Source organism: Pseudorca crassidens, chromosome 14 (assembly GCF_039906515.1).
Source record: "Pseudorca crassidens isolate mPseCra1 chromosome 14, mPseCra1.hap1, whole genome shotgun sequence".
Lineage (NCBI taxonomy): Eukaryota > Metazoa > Chordata > Mammalia > Artiodactyla > Delphinidae > Pseudorca > Pseudorca crassidens.
The window spans coordinates 51,313,209-51,340,883 of NC_090309.1; the positions used below are offsets into that span (position 1 = coordinate 51,313,209).

Below are 27,675 nucleotides of genomic sequence, written 5' to 3' on the forward strand. Positions count from 1 at the left end.
ATCTTTTCACGTGGAAATGATTTTGAAATCCTTTGCTAGAGAAAGGCTTTAGGGTTTCTTTCGGTAGTGACTTCATACAGTGACTCTCAGGAAATATATATTGTTTGTGCTTTTGAGAATTTATTGTGTGCTGGCCTGGTCCATGGAGACATCATTCCCTTGAGTAGCTGGGCCTGGTAACCAAAAACACTGTGTAGCAGGACCAGAGACAAACTGGATTTTAGAGTACCTCATGCTCTGGTCTGCTACTGCGCCTCGGTCTCTGCCCTCCGGAGACAAGAACCATGCAGATAGGGTCTGTGGGATTCTGACACTGTCAGCAGACTGGTCAGAAAAAGGAGCTAGCAGGAAGTTCTCATAGAGCTAGCCTCCCGGTCCATGGCTCTAGAAGGCTGGTTGCAGATTGGTATTTTTGTCTGCTTATCATTTTCATCAGATCTGACTTGGATTTTAAAAATAGATATAGCTGTAATATCAGGTCCCATGGAAGCCTGTTGAATTCAACAGGAATAAAGAGAAACATTCAAAAGAAATCTTTGGTTTATGGTAGCCAGTATTTCCAAGATGGGACAGAATTTAGCTCGGCCATCCCGGCTAATCTCAGTAAGTACAGGACACCTGAATGTACAGATGAATGTTTGTCTTGCCTATGGAAGTCCACTTCATCCAAATATCGTTTGGTGTTCTCCTTTTGTAAATGTAAATAATTGTTTTTGCTAATGGTTTATTTTCTTTTGTTTTGGACAAAATCGATTTGGGAAATTAAAGCCTGTTTTTCAATTAGAAATAAACAAATTGCACAAAGTAGTTGTATTGCCTACTGTATCCCTAGAATGACTGATTCATGTAAAGAAGGTACAAAAATACATTTAATCCCATTACAAATTAGAATAATGATCCACAAACCCAGATTATGCCTCAGAGCTCCTGATGTCTTAGAAAGAATAGTGATTTGGAGAACAAAAATTTGAGCCATTGGGCTTCCCTGGTGGCGCAGTGGTTGAGAGTCTGCCTGCTGATGCAGGGGACACGGGTTCGTGCCCCGGTCCTGGAAGATCCCACATGCCGCAGAGCGGCTAGGCCCGTGAGCCGTGGCCGCTGAGGCTGCACGTCTGGAGCCTGTGTTGCGCAACTGGAGAGGCCACAACAGTGAGAGGCCCGTGTACCGCAAAAAAAAAAAAAAAAAATTGAGCCATAATTCTAGATTGATTACAGTAGTTATGCAAATGTAATTATAATTTTCTGCGCAGAAAAACATATTTAAATAGAAAGCACAGCAATGATCTTATTCAGAAGCTACTCTAGTGAATACTTTTACTGTAAAAAAGAGTTTGGTATATTTTAATAATTGTCAGGCAACCATTATGATTGTATTACTGTACTGTGTAATTTTCTTGAATTGGATATGTCTCTCTCTTTGTACGATTTTAATTACCAAAAGTAATGACAAACCTTAGTAAATATGCTAATTGTACACAATAGCAGTTTTCTCCATGCAGGCATAAAATTCTTGAAAGAGTTTTTGCATTTCTAAAGGAAGAATGTGCAGGGAACTCAACTCATACCAAAGCCACTGAGGACAGCTTATATCTGCTCTGAGGTTCATTAAAACGTGGGGTGTCCTCCTCACAGCAAATAAATTTCAAACAAGTTATTTTTTATGCTTTGAGGCTCTAGTTACCTTGACTCTAGCTCTTGTATGATTTACTGAATGAGAGAGTTGGAGAATTTGAACTTGAGCCTAGTCTGATAATGACTTTAAATTAACAATCTGAAGACTTCTCCATTATGTTAGTAATAAAAACTGACTTCCTTTTGGAACTGTTTGGATGATTCTGAGATCTGTGTATGAAAAAAGGTTGTTCAATATGGAGATAGATGTGGCAGGGGATCTGGAGGGCCAGGGGTCAGAGAGCTTTGCTACAAACTAACTCTATATTTGATACAAGTCTTCTTGTTTAAAAAGAAGAGAGAGAGGGATTGTTCAATGATTTCTATAATGCCCTCCATCTCTAATGTTCTTTGAATCCAGTCCTAGAGATTCTTCTTGATTTGGTGTCTTTAGTGTGAACCTTCTGTGCTCACTGACTATAGAGATTCTGTCAAAGCCACCAAAGTTCCACTAATGACAAGAGGTCATCAAGAACTATGGTAGTTCTCCTGGCCATGGTGACTTTCCTGAGCTCGTGAAAAGTCTGCACATGAGGTAGAGCCAAAGCTGAACATATTTGGCTATTTCCGTAAATATTATTTAAATATTGCAATAATCTAAGGAGACTTTCAGCTAAACTCTTAGTGAATAATTGAACTTTTTGGAAAAAGTAGTAGCATAGGATTATTGATTAAGGCCTTGTTGAGCTTTCTGACTCACAGTGATTTGCTAGCTTGCACAGGGGTTTTATATCATTAATTTATTATGAAAAAAATCATCTGGCAATAAACCAATGGACACAGTTTGCGTATTATTAGACCAATGACAGTTTGCTTCATCAACCAACTAGCTATAGATATGTGAAGACTGGGGAAAGAGCCGTAACACTGAACCCAAAGACACTCTGCAAGGACTTAAAGTTTAGGTTTGAGTGAGTGAGATGGTCCCTACCTGACTTAAGGTCAAGGCTTACACAGCAGCACATAGTTGAACAGAGGAGAGACAGCTGTAAAAGAGTCTTCTCTTTCTGATGTGCTAAAATGGTGAGACATCAGCAGTACAATTTGTTTTCTTTTAATATTTTCAAAAAATGAAAGATATGGGTGTTAAAAAAATAACAGGATATTAAAAAACTTCTCTAATGACAAAAATAAACACAGATCTACAGAAAAAAAAAATAGAAACTCTTCTAATCACTTGAAAACTTTATAATTAAAATTGATAACACCCTCCCCCAACCAAACACACACACCCTCAGTGACATTATGCTCTGATAATGTAGAGTAATCTGGTTGTTTCAGATAGGAAAAGTGTAGCAGACCAGAAAGGTAAACTCTAATCCTGAAGTTACCTTTCCCCTCCAATGACTGTTGCCTAACAGATATGTCATCCTATTCCAAGTCACTTAGAAAACCTCGTGATTGGTCAATGCTATTTTTTTTTTAATTGGGGTATAGTTGCTTTATAATGTTGTGTTACTTCCGGCTATACAGCAAAGTGAATCAGCTACATGTATACATATATCCCCTCTTTTTTGGATTTCCTTCCTGTTTAGGTAACCACAGAGCATTGAGTAGAGTTCCCTGTGCTATACAGCAGGTTCTCATTAGTTATCTATTTTATACATAGCAATGGATATATGTCAATCCCACCCTGCCAATTCATCCCACTCACTCTTTACCCCCTTGGTGTCCATACGTTTGTTCTCTGCGTCTCTGTTTCTATTTCTGCTTTGCAAATAGGTTCATCTGAACCATTTTTCTAAATTCCACATATATGCATTAATATACAATATTTATTTTTCTCTTTCTGACTAACTTCACTCTGTATGACAGTCTCTAGGTCCATTCACATCTCTATAAATGACCCAGTTTTGTTCCTTTTTGTGGCTGAGTAATATTCCATTGTATATATGTGCCGCATCTTCTTTAGCCATTTATCTGTCAGTGGACGTTTAGGTTGCTTCCGTGTCCTGGCTATTGTAAATACTGCTGCAATGAACATTGGGGTGCATGTGTCTTTTTGAACTATGGTTTTCGCAGGGTACATGCTCAGTAGTGGGATTGCTGGGTCATACGGTAGTTCTATTTTTAGTTTTTTAAGGAAACTTCATACTGTTCTCCATGGTGGCTGTATTAAGTTACATTCCCGCTAACAGTGCAAGAGGGTTCCCTTTTCTCCACATCCTCTCCATCATTTATTGTTTGTAGACTTTTTGATGATGGCCATTGAGGTGACACTTCATTGTAGTTTTGATTTGCATTTCTCTGATAATTAGTGATGTTGAGCATCTTTTCATGTGCCTCTTGGCTATCTGTATGTCTTCTCTGGAGAAATGTCTTTTTAGATCTTCTGCCCATTTTTTTGATTGGGTTGTTTGTTTTTTTGATATTCAGTTGCATGAGCTGTTTATATATTTGGGAGATTAATCCCTTGTTAGTGGCTTCATTTGCAAATATTTTCTCCCATTCTGAGGGTTGTCTTTTCATCTTGTTTATGGTTTCCTTTGCTGTGCAAAAGCTTATAAGTTTAATTACGTCCCATTAGTTTATTTTTGTTTTTATTTCCATTACTCAAGGAGGTGGATCAAAAAAGATCTTGCTGTGATTTATGTCAAAGAGTGTCCTTCCTACATTTTCCTCTAAGAGTTCGATAGTGTCTGGCCTTACATTTAGGTCTTCAATCCATTTTAAGTTTATTTTTGTGTATGGTGTTAGGGAATGTTCTAATTTCATTCTTTTACATGTAGCTGTCCAGTTTTCCCAGCACCACTTATTGAAAAGGCTGTCTTTTTTCCACTGTATATTCTTGCCTCCTCTGTCATAGATTAGGTGACCATAGATGCATGGGTTTATCTCTGGACTTTCTATCCTGTTCCATTGATCTATATTTCTGTTTTTGTGCCAGTACCATATTGTCTTGATTACTGTGGCTTTGTAGTGTAGTTTGAAGTCAGGGTGCCTGATTCCTCCAGCTCCATATACGCATTTATGATAAAAACTCTCCAGAAAGTGGGCATAGAGGGAACCTACCTCAACATAATAAAGGCCATATATGACAGATCCACAGCAAACATCATTCTCAATGGTGAAGACTGAAAGCGTTTCCTCTAAATCACGAGCAAGACAAGGATGTCCACTCTTGCCACTATTATTCAACATAGTTTTGGAAATCCTAGCCACAGCAATCAGAGAAGAAAAAGAAATAAAAGGAAAACAAATTGGAAAAGAAGACATAAAACTGTCACTGTTTGCATATGACATGATACTATACATAGAGAATCCTAAAGGTGCCACCAGAAAAGTACTAGAGCTAATCAATGAATTTGGTGAAGTTGCAGGATACAAAATTAATGCACAGAAATCTCTTGCATTCCTATACACTAATGATGAAATATCTGAAAGAGAAATTAAGGAAACACTTCCATTTACCATTGCAACAAAAAGAATAAAATACCTAGGAATAAACCTACCTAGGGAAACAAAAGACCTGTATGCAGAAAACAATAAGACACTGATGAAAGAAATTAAAGATGATACCAACCGTTGGAGAGATATACCATGTTCTTGGATTGGAAGAATCAGTATTGTGAAAATGACTCTACTACCCAAAGCAATCTACAGATTCAATGCAATCCCTGTCAAATTACCAATAGCATTTTGTACAGAACTAGAACAAAAAAATCTTAAAATTTGTATGGAGACACAAAAGACCCCCAATAGCCAAAGCAGTCTTGAGGGGAAAAAACGGAGCTGGAGGAATCAGACTCCCTGACTTCAGACTATACTACAAAGCTACAGTAATCAAGATAATATGGTACTGGCACAGAAACAGAAACATAGATCAGTGCAACAAGATAGAAAACCCAGAGATAAACCCACACACCTATGGTCAACTAATCTATGACAAAGGAGGCAAGGATATACAATGGAGAAAAGACAGTCTCTGCAATAAATGGTGCTGGGAAAACTGGACAGCTACATGTAAAAGAATGAAATTAGAACATTCCCTAACACTATACACAAAAATAAACTTAAAATGGATTGAAGACCTAAATGTAAGGCCAGACACTATCAAACTCTTAGAGGAAAATGTAGGAAGGCCACTCTTTGACATAAATCACAGCAAGATCTTTTTGACCCACCTCCTTGAGTAATGGAAATAAAAACAAAAATAAACTAATGGGACGTAATTAAACTTATAAGCTTTTGCACAGCAAAGGAAACCATAAACAAGACGAAAAGACAACCCTCAGAATGGGAGAAAATATTTCCATACGAAGCCACTGGCAAGGGATTAACCTCCCAAATATTTAAACAGCTCATGTAGCTCAGTATTAAAAAAAAAAAAAAAAAACCCAATCCAAAAATGGGCAGAAGACCTAAATAGACATTACTCCAAAGAAGACATACAGATGGCCAAGAGGCACATGAAATGCTGCTCAACATCACTAATTATCAGAGAAATACAAATCGAAACTACAATGAGGTACCACCTCACACCAGTTAGAATGGGCGTCATCAGAAAATCTACAAACAACAAATGCTGGAGAGGGTGTTGCACTGTTGGTGGGAATGTAAATTGATAGAGCCACTATGGAGAATAGTATGGAGGTTCCTTAAAAAACTAAAAATAAAATTACCATATGGTCCAGCAATCCCACTACTGGGCATATACCCAGAGAAAACCATAATTCAAAAAGACACATGCACCCCATTGTTCATTGCAGCACTATTTACAATAGCCACGTCATGGAAGCTACTAAAATGCCCATCGACAGATGAATGGATAAAGAAGATGTGTTACATCTATACAATGCGGTATTACTCAGCCATAAAAAGGAATGAAATTGGGTCATTTGTTGAGATGTGGATAGATCTAGAGACTGTCATACAGAGTGAAGTAAGTCAGAAAGAGAAAAACAAATATCGTATGTTAACACATACATGTGGAACCTAGAAAAATGGTACAGATGAACCAGTTTGCAGGGCAGAAATTGAGATGCAGATGTAGAGAACAAACGTATGGACCCCAAGGGGGGAAAGTGGTGGTGGGGGGGGTGACGGTGGAGGTGTGATGAATTGGGCGATTGGGATTGACATGTATACACTGATGTGTATAAAATTGATGACTAATAAGAACCTGCTGTATAAGAAAATAAAATAAAAATTAAAAAATAGAGTAGAGTTTTATGTACAAATAACATTGAAATGAGATTACTAGATTACATTTGTACATTTTTAGTAATGCAACGAATATGCTCTATGAGCAAAAAAGTCTGAGATTAGGTACTTGAAGTACCTAATTATGGAACAGGGCATTTTATCCATTGCTTGAAAGGTGGGCATATCAACAAGTTGAGATGAGGGAAAGAGCAACTAGGAGATCAAGGGAGAGAATTCATACAAAGGTTCAGGGAATGACAAAGAATAGGGTTAGGGTGGTGTGTGGAGTGTGTACAGGGAGATATATAACAAAATCTGGGAAAGCACATGGTGGGCAGATGATAGAGAACCTGCTAAGGGGTTTAGACTTGTTCTGCAGGCATTAGAGAGCCATTGATTTTTTTTTCAAGACAGGGAATGGAATTATTACAAGCTGCGCTTCAGGAAAACAACTCAACCAGCTGGTTGTAAAATGATCTAAGGGAGGGACTGGAAGCCAAGCAACCACTGAAGAGACAATTGCAGTAATTCAAGAAAGAAGTAATGAGAATCAGAACTAGGGTAGTGGCAGTGGGAATGGGGTGTAGGCAAGGGGGACGTTGCTGAATCAGCAGGACTTGTCCACTGATTGAAAGAGGGTTGAGGAGGGGGCGGGTGTGGCCACAGTGAGCACGGGGCGGGGCCCGGCCAGCCAGCCTCCGAGCTCCCTACAACCGCCCAGAATCAGACTCCTGGACCTGACCCGGAAGCCAAGAAGGGGGCGCGGGCCCGGAAGCCAAGAAGGGGGCGCGGGCCCGGAAGCAGGAAACCGTGCTGGGTGAGCGCCGGGCACGCGGCCGGAATTAAAGCTGGACTCCCATTCAGGACAAACAGACCTGTAATTCCTGGTGTGATGAGAGAGTGGGATTTGCTGTCCTGAAGTCATTAAGCTTGGGCCCTGATTCCTCTTCATGAGAGACTAGGGAGGTGGAAGACTTAGAATCTGAGAATAAAAGAAGGGTGCCTCCCGCATGGATGGCAGCCCAGGTGGCTGAAAAGAGGACGGTACAGGTGCAGACCCCCAAAAGGAGGAGAAGAGCCACGGCGCCAGTGGCTGCAGCAAGACCTCCTGCCGTGAGGACTGTGTACTGCATGCATGAAGCTGAAATCCTGGACGTTGCTCTGGGGATCCTGATTGAGCGCGGAAAACAGGAAAAGCCGTTGGAACAGCTGCCTCTGGCAGGCGCTGATAAGCCAGAGAACTCCCCAGCCAGCTCAGCGCCACCGTCCCCGAGGCCCGCCCGGAGCAGAAGTGGGGACAGCGAGGACAGCGAGGACGAGGACTGTGGGGAAGACGGCCCTCCTCCGGGGCCTGCGGCTTCTGACGCGGCCTGCAGCAGAGGCCTCGGGGAGGACCAGGATGCGCTCAAATCCGTCAGAGAGATTTTTCAGCTAAGGGACAAACTTCCAGGACTTTCTGCCCAGAGTGGCTGAAGGAAGCTGGGTTTCACTCTTGGCCTGAACGCTGCCCTCAGACTGTCACGGCTTCTGCTCCCAGCTTTGCGCCTCTCTGGGCTGCGCAGATTCACCTTGGGAAGTGAGGAATCAGAATGAGCTCCCGTTAGAGATCCTCCCTGCACTGTGCTCTCTCCTCGCTCAGAGGGTCTGGGATCCCCACAGTCTGTTGTGTTCAGTTACCTGGTTCCAGGGAGATGAGGTTGTGGTGGTCAACTTACTGGAACCAAAGAGTCAACTTAATAATTTTTAAAGAAAAACAAGTACGGCTGCTAAATACACTGGAATTCCTACTGTTTGGCCTCCCTAAGGAGGACGCCTATTTTAAAAATAGCTTCCATCACGAGGCAGTCAATCAGTCTGTGAGCCCTTGCTCGTCCAGCGCTGAACCAGACATCGTGCCACAGTGCTGGGCTCCGTCTAGGAGCCTGAGGCTCAGTGTACAGATTGGGAAGCCTCCTGACCAATCAGACAGGCCTCCTCCCCCCGAGCTGCCACCTTTCTTCCACTTGGTGGCCTCGGCCTTGGTCCCTGGACAGTCGGAAAGCAAGAGTGGGACAGGAACCCAAAGGAGACACCAAGGACAAGACATCACACTAGAGTCTGTGTTTCTGCTTCTGTATTCAGTGTGGCTTTTGACAGGCATAGGATGAGGCAATCACGTGCTGTACAGGTTTTCAATATATAGGTGCTGAAAAATACACAAAATTCCCCAGTGGGCGGGGAAAAAAAAGTGAGGGTTGAGAATGAAGAGGGTGGCTATTCAAGTGAAAGGGTGCAGACAGAGGAAGTTCCACAGGCTTAAGTACTTATTGAAGATCCGTTACGTATAAGAACAATGTTAGTCATCGATGACGAAAGAGACAACTAAGGTATGATTTCCGCTTTGCTCAACGTGTATTTATTGTGTTATTTCAATAGCACAAGGTTAGTGGTTAACTAATACTTTCAAGAAGTTCTCTGCAGTGCAAAACAGATTCCAATAAAACCAACAAGTCAAACTGTGATGAAAATAATAGCCTTGGCAGTAAGGTTTTCTCAGGTAACGAATTAGAGGAAAAGCATTCGAAGCAGGGGCTTCAGCACGAGCAAAGGTCTATAGTTGTGAACATGCACAGTGTTTTAGAGAATTTGGTGCAGACACAGGGTGATTAGAATGCAGGGAATAGCAGAAGACGAGGATGGGAGTCATTTAGAGTAGATGTTTAGAGAATACTGGCTATGCCACAAAAGAGGTTAGACTATAATTCTCTGGGTAATGGGATGCTCTGGAAGAGTGTGGTTTTGTTGTTGTTGTTGCTTGTTTTGTTTTTAGCAGTAACGTGAAATTGTTTGCGTTTTTGAAAGATAATACTGGTGAAGAGTGGATGGTCGATTCAACAGTATGAAATCTGAAGCCGTTGGATACCAGTGAGTAGATTCTCACAATTATCCAGGTAGACAGTGCTGTTCATGGCCTGAAGAAAAGCAGTGGGCTGGTAAAAAGGGGGAAAAAATTTAGAGCCATTTCAGAGGTGAAGCATGTTTGCATCCTCTCAAGTATTAGGAATCAAAATCTAACACTTGTATAAAAGTCTATCTCTTCTTTAAAGATAATCGCCTTTTCTGCTCCCCACAGTATATCATATTTTTGTTCTGCATAGCATTCGGTTATATTAACATTGTGGTTCCTTCCGGCCAGTTTCCTACTATCTTTTCACAGTGGGTAGTTCCATTATGAGGATTATTTTGTCTGGCACTTGATAAGAACATGATCTATTGATTGATAATTCCTTTATTGTATTCTTTGCAGCAGGAATACTAAATAAATTTAAAATATTCAATAATGAACTAAGAAAAAAGATAGTTTTATGAAGCATTTATCATTCCTTTGGTTACTGTGGATTATTACTGGCTGCAGGGCGACAGCCTGCCCCACTGTTTTCTACACTGTGTTGCCGTCATGATGCCATGTTTAAACAATGAGCTTTTCAAGCTGTGGATCTGTGGAATGCTGAAAATGTTTCCAGCGCTTTAGCAATGAGATGGGCAATAAGCTTTTACCTCCCTCTGTCTTTCCTGCAGAATTCCAAATTATTTTAATTTGCACTTTAGATGCATATAGTAAGAAATGAATATGAATAATCTGTGATGATGTTTGGGAGACAGAATGTACCTAATATTTTCTGCCCGGACTATAATTCAGAGTGTCAAATTACCTACATTATTATTACAAACTAGTGTGTGTTAATTCATCTATCTTCAAGTTGTTGATTTGAGAGGCAAAGGAAGCGGGGAAGAGAGAGTAAAGAGATGGCTTTGAAAAACTGTGAATTTTCAGAGGAAGAATATGAATAAGCAATTCAAGGTTGAATACGGAAACCCCACTTTTGTGAGCCATAAAATTTTGATATGGCAAGTAGCCTAAATTGGGAATACTGAAAAGACTCAAGAAAACTACAGCAACCACTAAACACAAAAATAATTCGCCTCCCCCAAAAATGTCTCATACAAATTGACACCAGAGAGTGCCACATTTTTTTAAAATATATGTCCTTGTGAGTTTTGAAAGACTAAGAAATGGATTGCAGAATGACAGACGCTTATTATGGAGTACAATAAATATTTTATTATAACTGAAAGAGTCATGAAACACAAGTCTTTCCTCAGGTTCAAGGGTTTATGTAAAATGCCTATCTGACCCTGTCACTGCCCTGCTTCAAAGGTTTAAGGTGCCTGAGTTCCTTAAAATGAACTACAAGGTTCTTTCTGATCTAACCCCTGCCTATCTCTTTATCTTCTTTTATCTCTACAGTCTCACCAGTGTAAACTTTGTACTCCAGCAATAATCTACTTGCCCTTCCTTCATCCAATTCACCTTGCCTGTTCCTGGCCCTCTAGATTTCTTCTCATAGTGCAAATCAATCCTTATTGCATTGTGTTTAAATTGTACATTTCTAGCTGTCCAACTAGATTTCGTCAAGAAATATTTCTGGGCTTCCCTGGTGGCGCAGTGGTTGAGAGTCCGCCTGCCGGTGCAGGGGACATGGGTTCGTGCCCCGGTCCGGGAAGATCCCACATGCCGCGGAACGGCTGGGCCCGTGAGCCATGGCCGCTGAGCCTGCGCGTCCGGAGCCTGTGCTCCGCAACGGGAGAGGCCGCAGCAGTGAGAGGCCCGCGTACCGCAAAAAAAAAAAAAAAAAAGAAATATTCCTAAATGAGAGGGGGCATCCGTTAAACCAAGGGGAACCAAAATGTTCCATCCTTGCTATTCTATCTGAAATAACATAAAAGTGTATACTCTTCGTTATGTCTAGAAATACCTTGTGGAACTGCTCATCATTTCTGACCCATAGCCCCCCGGGGATTATTGGAAATATTATCTGTTTCAGATGTAATCCTGAAAGATCACTATGTTATGGTTTGTAAGTTTTAAAACAAGGTTTTAAAAAATAAACAATTTTAAAGTTTACAATAGACTTCAGGAAAATTGAGTTAAACATGTGAATCAAAAAGACACATCAGTGTTCAAGGATGGCTTATGTGCCCATTTGTATTGAACATTTTGCAAATTATTGTTTTGGATAACTGCTTTGCAGCTTCAAGGAGGTTGCCAACAGATTTTATCAACTTTCAAATAAGGATGAATGGATATTACAGGGATTGAGAATAAATATTACATCGACAAGATTAGACACTCATTTCCTCACACTGGCAAAATGTAATAGAGACATCACAAATTTAAGAAATAAGATGGCTTTCTGAAGTAGCAAAAATTCATGGTTGGCATTATAAATATAGATGCTTAACAGGAGTAAGGAAATGTACAAATTGCCTTTTGTGATGTTGTTCCAAAGTTGAAAGCAAACGAGCTGCATGATCTTAACAAGCTATATCTTTCCCCCATGCATCTGTGCTCTCAGGCATAACTTAAAACAGTTGCACTAGAATTAGGGTCAGAAGATGTGTAGCCTGCATGCCACCTCTGCCACCATCTCCTCTTGTGCCCATAGCAGACAGTGATGGATAACTAATTGGAATACTCTCTTCCACTGAGCCTCAGAACCCTACTCAACAATTTAGAAAACCACTACTCTTATACAGGAGTTGACTAAGAGAAAAACTAACTTGTTTTCCAGCTCTCAAATTCTGTGAATCCCCCAGTCTAAACTCTAAATCATAAGCAAACTCCTCCTTTGGAATGGGCAATATGAGATAGCTTCTGATATGATAAAGAACTTGAGGCTTTTTTAATGTTTGCCTAGATTCCTTTGAGCTTTCCAGACTTTCTGTAATATCACTGCCTTGTATTTGTTCTGCCTTTGTAACTTTTCCCCGGAACTTCATTTTCATTTATTATTCATCTCTTCCCTGACCCCAACCCTTTGAGGTCAGTAGAGCACAGAGTTAAGCTAAGTCATCTGTGTCATCTTTAGTCCTACAACCAGCAATAAGCCACGCCCAAACCAGTACACAAATACCTTGACTCCCAGTCTGTTTCTCTGGAATGGCAAAGCGGAGCAAACAGATGAGGGAAGGAGGATGGAAGCTCCTCAGAAAACCAGTACTATTCAGGGTAAGCTTTGTCAGCAAAGCCTACTAAACTTTTACATTACACAACAAATGTTTCGGTCTCCCATTCCCACTCTCAAAAAGGCTGTTGAGTTCATACTTTTTTGCTAAAAATTCTGAACTGGGAACCGAAGCTAGAAAAACGAACATCATTGACATCCTAATGCTCTTGCCATTCACGAAGGCCAAAAGCTAAAGTCAGGCCAGGAGGACAAGTGTAGACCAGAGTTAGATCGTTCTCAGTGTAATTAACAGAGACAGACTTAGCAATGTCTTTGACCAGGCCAAATCCGTCCAGCCTGGAGCTAACACTGGACTCACAATGCTTAGTACAGTCAAGTATCAGAAAAATATACCAGGGCACTGAAAAAATTTAAACTTTTCCACATCTTACTATTCTTTTCTCTGAATTTTTCATGGAGGTATATGTATTGGTTTTCTATTAATGCATAACAAATGCGAAAAACTTACAGGCTTAAAACAATACGCATTTATTATCTCATGGTTTCTGTGGGTCAGGAGTCAAGGCATGGCTAACTGGGCTCTCTGCTCAGGCTATCAGAAGATTGCAGTCACAGTGTTTGGCTTGCCTGTATTCCTTTCTAGAATCTTAGCAGCATCTTCCCAGCTTAAACAGTTGCGAGAACTCAATTCTGTGTGGTTGTAAGACTGAGGCTCTCAGCTCCTAGAGGCCACCTGCAGTTCCCTGCCATGTGATCCTTCCATAAGCAGTTCACATCATAGGAGCTTGCTTCTTCAAGGCCAGTCCCCTAAGACTCCAGTCCTCTAAGACTCAGTCTTTATAACCTAATCTGGGGTGTGACACATTTGCTGTTTTATATTAGCTAGAAACCGGTCATGGGACCTGCCTACATTCAAGGGGAGGGGATTACCAAAAGCCTTGGATACCAGGAGGCAGAAATTGTCAGAGATCTCTCTCAGGTCTCTCTGCAACAGTATGTGTGTACTAAAAAGGAAAAAAAAAAATTATACGTTAGTACTTAAATAGAACTTAGTTTGTGCCAATTTCTTATTTTCATCTAGTAGCTTATTTAATTTTCACCACTATCTAATGAGTGAATATGACTATTATTGTCTTCATTTTATAGAAGAAGAAACTGAGGCACAGTTCAAGTGACTTGTCCAAAGCACACAATTGGTCAGAGGTAAAATAGGAACGTGAATGCAGATAATCTGGCTGCAGAGCTCATCTTTTTTTTTTTTTTCTCTCAAATAGCATTTTTATTTTTTTCTCCATTTTATAAATTTTTCTAACATTTTTATTGGAGTATAATTGCTTTACAATGGTGTGTTAGTTTCTGCTGTATAACAAAGTGAATCAGCTATATGTATACATATATCCCCATATCCCCTCCCACTTGCGTCTCCCTCCCACCCTCCCTATCCCACCCCTCTAGCTGGTCACGAAGCACTGAGCTGATCTCCCCGTGCTATGTGGCTGCTTCCCACTAGCTATCTATTTTATATTTGGTAGTGTATATATGTCCATGCCACTCTCTCACTTCGTCCCAGCTTATCTTTCCCCCTCCCTGTGACCTCAAGTCCCTTCTCTACGTCTGCATCTTTATTCGTGTCCTGCCCCTAGATTCTTCAGAACCTTTTTTTTTTAGATTCCATATATATATGTTAGCATATGATATTTGTTTTACTCTTTCTGACTTACTTCACTCTGTATGTCAGGATCCAGGTCCATCCACCTCAATGCAAATAACTCAATTTCATTTCTTTTTATGGTTGAGTAATATTCCATTGTATATGCGTCACATCTTCTTTATCCATTCATCTGTCGATGGACACTTAGGGTGCTTCCATGTCCTGGCTATTGTAAATAGAGCTGCAATGAACATTGTGGTACATGTCTCTTTTTGAATTACGGTTTTCTCAGGGTATATGCCCAGTAGTGGGATTGCTGGGTCATATGGTAGTTGTATTTGTAGTTTTTTAAGGAACCTCCATACTGTTCTCCACAGTGGCTGTATCAATTTACATTCCCACCAACAGTGCAAGAGTGTTCCCTTTTCTCCACACCATCTCCAGCATTTATTGTTTGTAGATATTTTTATGACGGCCATTCTGAGGAGTGTGAGGTGATAACTCATTGTAGTTTTCATTTGCATTTCTGTAACGATTAGTGATGTTGAGCATCCTTTCATGTGTTTGTTGGCAATCTGTTTATCTTCTTTGGAGAAATGTCTATTTAGGTCTTCTGCCCATTTTTGAATTGGGTTTTTTTTTTTTTTTTTTAATATTGAGGTGCGTGAGCTGCTTGTAAATTTTGCCGATTAATCCGTTGTCAGTTGCTTCATTTGAAAATATTTTCTCCCACTCTGAGGGTTGTCTTTTCATCTTGCTTATGGTATCCTTTGCTGTGCAAAAGCTTTGAAGTTTTATTAGGTCCCATTTGTTTATTTTTGTTGTTATTTCCATTTCTCTAGGAGTTGGGTCAAAAAGGATCTTGCTGTGATTTATGACATAGAGTGTACTGCCTAGGTGCTCCTCTAGGAGTTTTATAGTGTCTGGCCTTATATTTAGGTCTTTTATCCATTTTGAGTTCATTTTTGTGTATGGTGTTAGGGAGTGTTCTAATTTCATTCTTTTACATGTAGCTGTGCATTTCTCCCAGCACCGCTTATTGAAGAGGCTGTCTTTCTCCATTGTATACTCTTGCCTCCTTTGTCAAAGATAAGGTGACCATATGTGCATGGGTTTGTCTCTGGGCTTTCTATCCTGTTCTGTTGATCTGTATTTCTGTTTTTGTGCCAGTACCATACTGTCTTGATTACTGTAGCTTTGTAGTATAGTCTGAAGTCAGGGAGCCTGATTTCCTCCAGCTCTGTTTTTCTTTCTCAAGATTGCTTTGGCTATTCGGGGTCTTTTGTGTTTCCATACAAATTGTGAAATTTTTTGTTCTAGTTCTATGGAAAATGCCATTGATAGTTTGATAGGGATTGCATTGAACTGTAGATTGCTTTGGGTAGTATAGTCATTTTCACAATGTTGATTCCTCCAATGAAAGAATATGGTATATCTGTCCATCTGTTTGTATCTTTAATTTCTTTCATCACTGCCTTATAGTTTTCTGCATACAGGTCTTTTGTCTCCTTAGGTAGTTTTATTCCTAGGTATTTTATTCTCTTTGTTGCAGTGGTAAATGGGAATGTTTCCTTAATTTCTCTTTCAGATTTTTCATCATTAGTGTATAGGAATGCAAGAGATTTCTGTGCATTAATTTTGTATCCTGTTACTTTACCAACTTCATTGATTAGCTCTAGTAGTTTTCTGGAAGCATCTTTAGGATTCTCTATGTATAGTATCATGTCATCTGCAAACAGTGACAGCTTTACTTCTTCTTTTCTGATTTGGATTCCTTTTATTTCTTTTTCTTCTCTGGTTGCTGGGGCTAAAACTTCAAAAACTATGTTGAATAATAGTGGTGAGAGTGGACAACCTTGTCTTGTTCCTGATCTTAGAGGAAATGGTTTCAGTTTTTCACCATTGAGAACGATGTTGGCTTTGGGTTTGTCATATATGGCCTTTATTATGTTGAGATAAGTTCCCTCTATACCTACTTTCTGGAGGGTTTTTATTGTAAATTGGTGGTGAACTTTGTCGAAAGCTTTTCCTGCATCTATTGAGATGATCATTTGGTTTTTCTCCTTCAGTTTGTTAATATGGTGTATCAGATTGATTGATTTCTGTATATTGAAGAATTCTTGCATCCCTGGAATAAACCCCACTTGATCATGGTGTATGATCCTTTTAATGTGTTTTGGATTCTGTTTGCTAGTATTTTGTTGAGGATTGTTGCATCTATATTCATCCGTGATATTGGCCTATAGTTTTCTTTTTTGTGTGACATCTTTGTCTGGTTTTGGTGTCAGGGTGATGGTGGCCTCGTAGAATGAGTTTCAGAGTGTTCCTCCCTCTTCTGTATTTTGGAAGAGTTTGAGAAGGATAGGTGTTAGCTCTTCTTTAAATGTCTGTTAGAATTCACCTGTGAAGCCATCTTGTCCTGGGCTTTTATTTGTTGGAAGATTTTTAATCAGTTTCAATTTCAGTGCTTGCGATAGGTCTGTTTATATTTTCTGTTTCTTCCTGGTTCAGTCTCAGAAGGTTGTGCTTTTCTAAGAAGTTGTCCATTTCTTCCAGGTTGTCCATTTTATTGGCATATAGTTGCTTGTAGTAATCTCTCATGATCCTTTGTATTTCTTCAGTATCAGTTGATACTTTGCCTTTTTTCATTTTTAATCCTGTTGACTTGAGTCTTCTCCCTTTTTTTCTTGATGAGCCTGGCTAATGATTTATCAATTTTGTTTATCTTCTCAAAGAACCAGCTTTTAGATTTATTAATCTTTGCTATTGTTTCCTTCATTTCTTTTTCATTTATTTCTGATCTGATGTTTATTTCTTTCTTTCTTTGTGCTACCTTTGGGGTTTTTTTGTTCTTCTTTCTCTAATTGCTTTAGGTGTAAGGTTAGATTGTTTATTTGAGATGTTTCTTGTTTCTTGAGTTAGGATTGTATTGCTATAAACTTCCCTCTTAGAACTGCTTTTGCTGCATCCCATAGGTTTTGGGTCATCTTGTTTTCATTGTCATTTGTTTCTAGGTAATTTTTGTTTCCTCTTTGAATTCTTCAGTGATCTCTTGGTTATTTCATAGCGTATTGTTTAACCTCCATGTATTTGTGTTTTTTACAGCCTGTTTCCTGTAATTCATATCTAGTCTCATAGCATTGTGGTCAGAAAAGATACTTGATACGAGTTCAATTTTCTTAAATTTACCAAGGTTTGATTTTTGACCCAAGATATGATTTATCCTGGAGAATATTTCATGAGCACTTGAGAAGAAAGTGTATTCTGTTGTTTTCGGATGGAATGTCCTATAAATATCAATTAAGTCCATCTTGTTTAATGTGTCATTTGAAGCTGTGTTTCCTTATTTATTTTCATTTTGGATGATCTATTGGTGAAAGTGAGGTGTTAAATTCCCCTACTATGATTGTGCTACTCTCGATTTCCCCTTTTATGGCTGTTAGCATTTGCCTTATTTATTGAAGTGCTCCTATGTTGGGTGCATAAATATTTACAATTGTTATATATCTTCTTCTTGGATTGATCCTTTGATCATTATGTAGTGACCTTTTTTGCCTATTATAATAGTCTTTATTTTAAAGTCTATTTTGTCTGATATAAGAATTGCTACTCCCGCATTGTTTTGATTTCCATTTGCATGGAATATCTTTTTCTGTCCCCTCACTTTCAGTCTGTATGTATCCCTAGGACTGAAGTGGGTCTCTTGTAGACAGCATATATACGGGTCTTGTTTTTGTATCCATTCAGCCAGTCTGTGTCTTTTGGTTGTAGCATTTAATCCATTTACATTTAAGGTAATTATCGATATGTATGGTCCTGTTACCATTCTCTTAATTGTTTTGGGTTTGATATCGTAGGTCTTTTACTTCTCCTGTGTTTCCTGCCTTGAGAAGTTCCTTTAGCATTTGTTGTAAAGCTGGTTTGGTGGTGCTGAATTCTCTTAGCTTTTGCTTGTCTGTTAAGGTTTTAATTTCTCCGTCGAATCTGAATGAGATCCTTGCTGGGTAGAGTAATCTTGGTTGTAGGTTTTTCCCATTCATCACTTTAAATATGTCCTGCCACTCTCTTCTTGGCTTGCAGAGTTTCTGCTGAAAGATCTGCTGTTAACCTTATGGGGATTCCCTTGTATGTTATTTGTTGTTTTTCCCTTGCTGCTTTTAATATTTTTTCTTTGTATTTAATTTTTGATAGTTTGATTACTATGTGTCTTGGCATGTTTCTCCTTGGATTTATCTTGTATGGGACTGTCTGCACTTCCTGGACTTGATTAACTATTTCCTTTCCCTTATTAGGGAAGTTTTCCACTATAATCTCTTCAAATATTTTCTCAGAACCTTTCTTTTTCTCTTCTTCTGGGACCCGTATAATTCGAAAGTTGGTGCGTTTAATGTTTCCCCAGAAGTCTCTGAGACTGTCCTCAATTCTTTTCATTCTTTTTTTCTTTATTCTACTCTGCAGGAATTATTGCCACTATTTGATCTTCCAGGTCACTTTTCCGTTCTTCTGCCTCAGTTATTCTGCTATTGATTCCTTCTAGAGAATTTTTAATTTCATTTATTGCATTGTTCATCATTGTTTGCTCTTTAGTTCTTCTAGGTCCTTGTTAAACGTTTCTTGTATTTTCTCCATTCTACTTCCAAGGTTTTGGATATCTTTACTATCATAACTCTGAATTGTTTTTCAGGTAGACTGCCTATTTCCTCTTCATTTGTTTGTTCTGGTGGGTTTTTGCTCCTTGCTCCTTAATGTGCTGCATATTTCTCTGTCTTCTCATTTTGCTTAACTTACTGTGTTTGGGGTCTCCTTTTTGCAGGCTGCAGGTTCGTAGTTCCCGTTGTTTTTGGTGTCTGCCCACAGTGGGTATGGTTGGTTCAGTGGGTTGTGTAGGCTTCCTGGTGGACGGACTGGTGCCTGTGTTCTGCTGGGTGGGGCTGGATCTTATCTTTCTGGTGGGCAGGGCTGCATCCAGTGGTTTGTTTTGGAGTGTCTTTGAATTTAGTATGATTTTAGGCAGCGTCGCTGCTAATGGGTGGGGTTTTGTTCCTGTCTTGCTAGTTGTTTGGCATGGGGCATCTATCCCTGGAGCTTGCTGTCCGTTGGGTGGAGCTGGATCTTAGCGTTGAGATGGAGATCTTTGGGAGAGCTCTCGCCGATTATATTATGTGGGGCCTGGAGGTCTCTGGTGGTCCAGTGTCCTGAACTTGGCTCTCCCCCCTCAGCGGCTCAGGCCTGACACCCGGCTAGAGCACCAAGACCCTGTCAGCCACACGCTTCAGAAGAAAAGGGAGAAATAAAGAAGGAAAATAATTAAAATTAAATAATTAAAATTTAAAAATTAAAAAAATTATTAAAACTAAATAGTAATTAAAAAAAAGAGAGCAACCAAACCAATAAAGAAATCTACCAATGATTACAAGCGCTAAAAGCTATTCTAAGGTAAACATAAAAATCAGAAACAAGTCAATCGCAGACAGTAAACCCCAAGTCTACAGTTGCTCCCAAATTCCACCCCCTCAATTTTGGTTGATTCATTGTCTTTTCAGGTATTCCACAGATGCTGGGTATCTCAAGTTGATTGTGGGGATTTAATCCTCTGCTCCTAAGGCTGCTGGGAGATATTTCCCTTTCTCTTCTTTGTTCGCACAGCTCCTGGGGTTCAGCTTTGGTGTTGCCCCACCTCTGTGGGTAGGTTACCCTCAGGCTTCTGTTCCACCCAGACCAGATGGGTTTAAAGCAGCACTGATTAGGGGGCTCTGGCTCACTCATGCCAGAGGGAGGGAGGGGTACAGTAGTTATAATTGGAACGCCGGATGAGCCTGTGATGGCAGAGGCCAGAATGCCTTTGCAACAGCCTGAGGCGTGCCGCGTTTTCTCCCGGGGAAGTTGTCCCTGGATCACGCGACCCTGGCAGTGGCGGGCTGCAAAGGCTCCCGGGAGGGGAGATGTGGATGGTGACCTGTGTTTGCACACAGGCTTCTTGGTGGCTGCAGCAGCAGCGTTAGCGTTTCATGCCCGTCTCTGGTGTCCAAGCTGATAACCACGGCTCACGCCCATCTCTGGAGCTCTTTTAGGCGGTGCTCTGCCTTCTCTGGGCAGACAGGGAAGGAATCCTCTCTCCACGTGCACCCCAAAACAGTGGTCTCTTGCCTCTGAGACAGGTCCATACTTTTTCCCAGACTCCCTCCTGGCTAACTGTGGTACACTAACCCCCTTCAGGCTGTGTTCACGCAGCCAACCGCAGTCCTCTCCCTGGGATCTGACTTCATCCAATGGCCCGAGCCTCAGCTCCCAGCCCCCGCCCGCCCTGGCAGGTGAGCAGACAAGCCTCTCAAGCTGGTGAGTGCTGGTTGGCACCAGTCCTCTGTGCGGGAATCTCTCCACTTTGCTCTCTGCACCCTTGTTGCTGTGCTCTCCTCCGTGGCTCTGAAGCTTCCCCCTCCTCCCGCCCACCCCCCATCTCCACCAGTGAAGGGGCTTCCTAGTGTGTGGAAACTTTTCCTCCTTCACAGCTCCCTCCCAGAGGTACAGGTCCCATCCCTGTTCTTTTGTCTCTGTTTTTCCTTTTGTCTTTTGCCCTACCCAGGTACATGGGGAGTTTCTCGCCTTTTGGGAGGTCTGAGGTCTTCTGCCAGAGTTCAGTAGGTGTTCTGTAGGAGCTGTTCCACATGTAGATGTACTTCTGATGTATTTGTGGGGAGGAAGGTGATCTCCACGTCTTATTCTTCTGCCATCTTGAAGGTCCCCCCTCCGTCTTCTTCACACATTATGCATCGCTCTGTGATGATAGCTAACTCTTTGATAGCACCCTCTAAGTGCTTTACGGATTTTAATTCATTTCAGCCTCCAGTGATTGCACAGATTTAATACGCATCTTATTTATCCCCTTTAATTTTGACAAGCTGAAAGAGACCATAAAATTTAAACTTGAATATGATTGCTTTCCATGGAAGTAGTAATACATACTATTTATTGAGTGGTCATTTTGCTAAACAACCCATAAATATTATTTCATTTATCCTATAACCTCTCTGGGAGGTAGATATTATGATCCATGTTTTGTGATGAGGATCCTGAAATTAGAGACATTAAATAGCCATGATTTCTGGGGCTGGGGCTCAAAACCAGTTCTCTTCGAGTCGGAAGCCCCGCTTACCGTAACTGTGGTCTGCGATTTATAAGGCACTGCCAGGCTTGTACATCTTCTCTTTCAGCAAAATGTGCTGACTTGTTGGATTTGTTTTGTTGTGGGAAGAAAATAAAAATTTTATACCTTTTTTTATCTTATCTGAAATCGAGCTTCTGTTGTCTGACTTTCACTATTGAACAACTCCTGGTTGACCAAGAAAGCAAATGTGGGAACTTCATTCTGTGGCTGTCTCTCACACATTCTGCCAGAGCTCGTCTGTAACTCCAGAATGTCTTCCTCGCCCATGTTGTGCTCAGACTTCTGAGCTGATTTCCAGTCATTTTTACAGTGAACAGTCTGTAGGGTCAGGAAAGGCAGATCCTTCCCTGCTAAGTGTGCCTTTCATCACATTGATATCCTGTGATTGGGAGAAATGCTTCTAGACTGTAGAATGTCATCTAGAGCTATTTTCTTATCCTCTGTTATTTAGGAATATGGTGGTACAGAGTGGCTTCATAGAAATCTCTCTAAATGATGCTGACTGCCTTATTTTATCCCTTACCTTTCCTCCTGAACACCTGTCATTGATTCCATTCAGAATTCCACAGAGGTAGACACTGATTTAATTAAAGCTGTGGAGTAAGTAGCAGTTTGCTAGATTAAATTAGTAAAATGGTATTGCGTCAAAAGCTAGCATGATGTTTGCTTTCATTGATACTATTACTTAGATATTTGAGTCATCTCTAGTTAGACAATTTTCATTACACAGATGTTTAATGGAGACTGAGACTTTGTTTTATTCTTTCCCAACTAGATTATAAATCCCGTCTTCCCTTGGAAAGAAGCACAGTATAGATTCAAAGGAGCTGCCAAATTGATTTTTGTGTTTGTCCTGCTTTAGCCCCGACCGGTTCTGTAGCTTGTACTTTTAGTGGGGATTTTCTGTGCACATTGGTTCCTCATATCAGGCTAGAAGCAGCTTATCACTATGGAGAAAGCTTACAGCCCAGGTACAGGAAAGCTGTTAGCAATTATTCAGGAGAAGTTCACTGCTAGCATAACATGATGTAGAGGTACTCAGAGGGCCTCTATTTAAATCTGTCACTTGCTTTGTCATTAAAAGCCAAAAAGTCTTCTTTCATGGCTTCATTCCATTACATATAGAGTTGGATTTCTGTTAAAAATTCAAACTCGCCTTAGGGTGGAGGTAAGAAATAGCTCTTTAAGCCATAGTCAGTCATTTACATTTTAGTGTAAATTAATCTCAGACTCTTTCTCCAGAGGAGGTTTTGGAAGTTAAAGAATGTGTAGATAGTATATGTTCAAATTTGTGCCTGTGTGTGTGTGTGCCTGTGTGTTCTATTAGGTATGTGTGTGGGGGTAGGGAAACTAGGAAGGGCTGTGTATAGCACACGGAGGCAGGAACTCTGAGCCCAAACTTTACTTTCTTAGCAGTTTATTAGAACTTGACATGGATATATTTGATTATGGTATTGCTTCACTTCCTGATCAATTATCTGAGTCCTTATCTAGTATAGGAAGTATTACTTCCTGATTCATTTCCTCATTATTTATCACACAATAAAGAATCTGATATTATATGGAAACTACCTTATAGTTTTTAATTCTCCAATCTTTACATTTATTCAAAAATCATTTTTTGAGCAAAGCATAGTATTAAGGAATACACAGATACATAAGACTTGGTTCTTCTTCCCGTTTAGTACCTGACCTGTCTAAATAACAGCAATTTGTAAAGACATATGTTCCACAGAGAGGCAGAAATTAAGTTCTATGCCAGTGTAAAGAAGAGAGATGTGGTTTGTATGGTCAGGTCAGGGGATGGGCATATTGATAAGGGAAGTCATTTTGGAGATATTAAATTTAATGTCCATATTCTAAATTGTTAGGACTTATTTGTAGGAGAGTAGTCTTTAATCCCTCCCTCCGAACTAGTTTACCTTTCGTTTAGACATAATTCTAAAATGACATGATCGTCTAACATCTGGCCGCTCAAAGTGTGTTTCAAGGATTGGCAGCATGGGTGTTACCTGGGAGCTGGTTAGAAATGCAGAATTTTAGTTTCTTTTTCAGAACTACCGAATCAGAACCTGCATTTTAAGAAGACCCCGGAGTGAACTGTAGCACATTAAAGTTCAGTAAGCACTGGTCTAATACCCCAGCACAGAGTAGCTTCCCAGAGCTTTGGCACATTGGGCATGCCTTGCTTTATTGGTTAGGAGTTGATGGCAACAGGTAGGCTGACTACAATGAGAGCAGTAAATAAAAGCCAACTAATGTATACCTCATGCCAATGAGAAAGGCCCAAGAAAATTTATAAACAGCCGACTCAAAATGGAAAAAAAAAAAAAAAAAAGGCAGCTAGGCCACTTCATGTGGAGGTGAGAATCCCTAAGAGTCTCACTGTGTCACAGCACCATAGAATGATTACTATTCATAATAGTGAAACCCATGTCATTATAAAAAAGGTTAAATTACATTCAGCGCCCTTTGATTAAGAAGGCAGGGGAGTGCCTTTTCAGCACAAGTTTGTTCATTTTACTTTTTAATTGTTACTTAAAGAGGTATGCTTCAATTCACCCATGCTTTGGGTATCAAAAAATGTTTTTGGGGAAAAAAGTTTGGTATTGCAAAAAAAAAGCAACCCAGTACACATTGTGGGCAATGATTTGCAGAGAATCCATTACACATATTTTACAATTTAAAAAACGTGGGTGTGTTTATATAAAAATTGCGTGTGGTAAAGTTCTTCCTCCTTTTACACAGTGTCGGGGTCACTGATCATAAAATATTTGGTTAAACTCAGAGCCACCATTTATAAAATAGCATGTGAATATAGTTTTCTGGAGTTGTATTGGACCCTGGCTTGGGGAGGGACATACCATCATCTTTTCAGAGTTCAGGGCAGCTAAAGGTTTTAGTCCTTCCCTGCTTTTACTTATTTGCTTGACCTGTGTGGTTTGCACTTTGGGCAGAAGCATGCAGACTGCAGTGTCCTGTTGCCCCTGAAATTTCTGCTTGATGGCTAAACATCACAGCATTTCTGTTTATAGAGGTCATCCCACTCTGCTGACCAGGCGGTCTTTTTTGCAAAAGCAATGCAGCAGCATTTTATAAAATCCCTGAAGTGGTGGTAATTTGGGCCAACCCAAGATTTGAAATAGGCAAAGGTTGTTTTCACTGTCCTTACTTTAAGCTTCCTTTACCTGTTTTCCCTCCCTAAGTGACATTTCCTCTGCAAGCCCATGACCCAGCTTCCTAAGATTCCCAGGCACACAGTGTCCTCAGGCTCTCCCCAGTCTACAGAGATGAACCCTAGGAACAGACTGCAAAATAAGGATGGGCCATGTACACTTTTGAGAGACTTGAAAATTATATACCCTTGGGAATAAAAGTAATTTGGGGCAATTCTGTCTAATTATGTGGTACTTTGGGGAAGCATAGAGCTTTATGTTAAAAGGGAATAATAAGCTTTTCAAAAGCAAAGACTGTGTTAGGTAAAAGATGAATAAAGAGCCCCGCCTTGCACTAGTAGGTACTCAGAAATATTTGTGTAGCTGAGGAATTAATGTCCTGTTAAAGATATTTTAGAAATCAGGCAACTTATGGGTGAGGTACTTCTCTTTAGAAGGTCTTTTTCTCCATCTGTGAATTCATCTATAGTCGGTTGCCTTATGCTTTGCTTATACACAATCACAAGCTAGTTAAATGATGGCATTTTAGCTAATAATACTATAAAATCACTTCTTCCAACAACCTATTTCAAAATATCCTGATTAAATAATTCCCTTCTTATGAATACATACCACTTAAATTTTCTCAATGGTCAACAGCCACACGTCAGCGAGTCTGTTTTATGAGCTATAATAATAAATTTTAGTAATTGCTTCTGAGAGTTATGCACCTTCATCTCTAAGTAGAAGGCATGAATTTCCATTTCTAACTGTCCACCCACCATGTTGACCCACTGACATTTCAAATGTACTGTGTTCATAAAAGAATTCAGCATCTTGCTCTCAAATCTTTTTCTCTTTATGGGTTTTCTCTATTTTGTTAAAACACTTTTATCCTCTTGGTAACGCAAGCAAGATAGACAGGTAAATATATATTTAAAAAAATAAAAATACAACGTAAGTGTCGTAATCAAAGAGTGAGTAAAAGTTGCAGGACCACCATGAGTCATCATTGATACTATGACATAGTATATTCAAAGTATTCCATTCTGTATTAGTTTCCTGTTGCTGCTGTAACAAATTACCACATGGTGGCTTAAGACAACACAGATTTATTATCTTACCGTTCTAGAAGTGAGATGTCTAAAATGGGTTGGTGAGGCTGCATTTCCTTCTGGAGGCTCTAGCAGAGAAGCTGTTGCCTTGCTTTCTGCAGTTTCTGGAAGCTACCTGCATTCCTTGTTTCACAGCCCCTTCTTTGCATCACTCTGACCTCTGCTTTCCTCATCACATCACCTCTGACCTCGACTGTCCTTCTTTCACTTATTAAGACATTTATGATTACCTTGAGCCCACCCAAATAATCCAGGATAATCTCTTCAACTCAAGATTCTTAATTTAATCACATCTGCAAAGTCTTTTTTGCCAAGTAATGTAACATATTTACAAATTCCAGGGATTAAGAAGTGGGCATCTTTAGGTGGCCATTGTTTAGTTTACCATTTACTATAAATCCCCAGTCTGTCTTTCCACTTAATCTTCCCCTCAGTTCAGGTGAAGAGAACGATTTATTGGTCCACCATGCTTTCTTTCTCCATGTCTTTACTCATGCTGTTCTTGCTTACAGGAAAATATCCTTTCACTTTCTGTACATGTCCAAACACTTCCCATTTTTTCCAAGCAAAGGAAGTTATATCTACTTCTAAAATTCCTCCCTGATCCCCCCTTGTAAGAAGTAATTTCTTCCTCCTCTGAAATTCCATAACACTTACCTCTACTTTTTATGAGTCATACACAAATGACTTTGTGTACTAAAATGATTTTAGTACAAGGTGAAAAACAATATGTCTTCTTTCCTTCTAGACTGTGAGGTCCTTAAGGGCGTATTCTGCATCTCGTTTATCCTTGTACATCATGCTCACCTCCATCCCACCTCCAGCTCCCTGCACAGGTCATTGCCCACTGTGGATGCCCAGTAAATATTTTTTGAAAGGTTTAATGAGTTTCTAGAAATCACCCCATAATTTTGGCAGAGTCATGAGACCCGAGGGGCATGCACTCAGGCTCCCTAAATATTTTTTTTACTCTCCAGCATGGTGCTGTCCATACTTGAAATATAGGTTGTTTTCTTTCTTTTTTTTTCAGGTATATTGATTGTTGAAAATATTACAAAAAGTACTAGGCTTTACTGCTTTTTAAGATATATGATTACACTTAAAAGATTTTATTTTCTCTCAGAAGACAAACTTAGGACTCAGAAAAGGGGAAATAAAGTTTCAACACTCTTATAATTACAAATGACAGTGTTATTGAAATGCAGTAATTCAATTTTTAAAAAGTCAAGGAAAGTGGTTTTCTTTTATTTAAGCTCTCATTTCCCTTAGTTATTCCTGCATATCTAATTGGCAGAAATTACAAGTTATCTTTCTCTCATTTTTATCCTCTACTGAGATCTTAAAAATAGTTTCATGTCTTGACTTTACTGATTTGACAGATGTTACCGCCCTCTTCAATCACTGTAAGAAACGTGTATCCTTAGCTATGAGAAATCCAAAGGTACGAAGGGGATTGGGAAGAAAGATCCTTTTCTCTCCTTTCTCCAGGTGTTTTCACGTTACCCAGGAGTGTTCAGTCATTGCTTTGCGTTGGGTGAAATTATGAGAACTACACCTAAATGTGTCAATACTTCATTCTCTTGCAGCATTGGATGTGAGGCATTGGTGTGACAGAATCCTGTTTTTCAAACTTCAGTGATTTTTCCATGGTGCTATGAGCAGAGTGGAAGAAAACTGCTAACCGGTTTATTAATGTCTAGGAATTCGCTCTCATCTTTTGCCATACACGAAGCAGAGTACTTGGTAGTTTGCCATATCATCAAGT

The 27,675-nt window shown here is 39.9% G+C and overlaps 1 protein-coding gene and 1 pseudogene across 25 annotated transcripts in view; both read left to right on the forward strand.

The window, feature by feature from the left end:
• The window catches only part of NRXN1 (neurexin 1), a 1,121,405-nt gene that overhangs the window by 1,021,764 nt on the left and 71,966 nt on the right, over positions 1-27,675 (forward strand). The window lies entirely within an intron of this gene.
• Positions 565-8,760, forward strand: LOC137205760 (cell cycle regulator of non-homologous end joining pseudogene; annotated as a pseudogene).